The sequence below is a fragment of the Lontra canadensis genome, unplaced genomic scaffold (assembly GCF_010015895.1).
Source record: "Lontra canadensis isolate GAN:19392208 unplaced genomic scaffold, GSC_riverotter_1.0 scaffold125, whole genome shotgun sequence".
NCBI lineage: Eukaryota > Metazoa > Chordata > Mammalia > Carnivora > Mustelidae > Lontra > Lontra canadensis.
Window position 1 is genome coordinate 6,269,157 of NW_022631119.1, and position 1,611 is coordinate 6,270,767.

Genomic DNA, 1,611 nt, shown 5'->3' on the forward strand with positions numbered 1-1,611 from the left:
GAAAAACAAAAACAAACAAAACAGAAATACCATATGACCCAGCAATTTCAATTTCAGGTATTTACCTGAGAAAAACAAAACACTAATTCAAAAAGATACATGCATTCCTATGTTTATTTGCAGCATTATTTATAATAGACATGATATGGAAGCAATCCAAGTGTCCACTAATAACTGAATGGATAAAAAATATGATGTATATATATATATACATGTAATAGGATATTACTCAACCATAAAGAAGAATGTAATCTTGCCAGCATAGATGGACTTAGAGGGTATTATGCTAAGTGAAATAAGTCCGACAGAAAAACACAAATACGACATGATTTCATGTATATGCAGGATCTAAATAAACAAAACAAATAGATTTATAAATACAGAGGACAAACTGGTGATTGCCGGAGGAGAGCGGTGCGCAGGGGGGATGGGTGAAAAATGCGAGAGATTAAGAAGTACAGACTTCTTTGGAGGCCTGGGTGGCTCAATTGGTTAAGCAGTCGACTCCTGGTTTCAGCTAAGGTCGCAATCTCTCGGTCATGATCTCCCAGTCTTGATGAGCCGGCATCAGGCTCCACACTGATCATAAAGCCTGCTTAAGATTGTTTCTCAGAGCGCTTGGGTGGCTCAGTCGTTAAGCGTCTGCCATCAGCTCAGGTCATGATCTCAGGGTCCTGGGATGGAGCCCTGCATCAGGCTCCCTGCTCAGCGAGAAGTCTGCTTCTCCCTCTCCCATTCCCCCTGCTTGTGTTCCCTCTCTCACTGTCTCTCTCTGTCAAATAAATAAATGAAATCTTAAAAAAAAAAAGATGCTTCTTCCTCTGCCCCTTCCCCACTCCCTCTCCCCCACCTCTCCCCATGTGCACGCACTCTTTTTTTTTTTTAACATAACCTCAAGATTTTATTGTCTTCATAATACAACAAAATACAAAACCTAGAAACAAATCACTTGGCCCTTTCTCTTCTTACCTCCTCCCAGTTAAAAACTCTTGCATCTCTTAATAGCCAGCATTCTCTTAGATCTGCAGTTGGGCTCAACGCATTCAAACCTCAGCACAATCTTCTTGGTAGTTTTAGCCTTTTTCCAAAAAAATTGGCTTAGTTTGCTCACCATAGCCACTCTGCTTCCTATCATAACGCTGCTTTCCCTGGGCATAAAGAGAATCTTTGCCTTTTTTGTACTGTGTTAGTTTATGGTGTAGGTGCTTGCCACACTTCTTGGCAGAAAGCCCGCCAGATTTAGGAACATTTACCATGTTTGTGAGAGCGCTATCAGCACAGAAAGAAAGGGCATGTTCCCTCTTAAAACAAACAGACAAAAAACTAAGTATAAACTTCAAATTATAAAATAAATTAAGTCATAGGGATGAAAAACACAGCATAGGGAACACAGTGGATAACTGTGTAGTAACTTTGTGTGGTGACAGATGACAACTGCTCTTACAGTACACATTTCATAATGTACGTAATTGTCAAATCACTACATTGTGCCCTGAAACAAATATAATATTGTATGTCAATGTAAAGATTTTATCTATTTATTTGAGAGAGAGAGTGTGTGAGCGCAAGCGGAGGTTGGGGGGCGCAGAGGGAGAGAGACAAGCAGACCCT

At 40.3% G+C, this 1,611-nt stretch overlaps 1 pseudogene; it reads right to left on the reverse strand.

Annotated features, from left to right (window-relative positions):
• Positions 1-934: 934 nt before the first annotated feature.
• Positions 935-1,367, reverse strand: LOC116857607 (annotated as a pseudogene).
• Between the last annotated feature and the right edge of the window lie 244 nt (positions 1,368-1,611).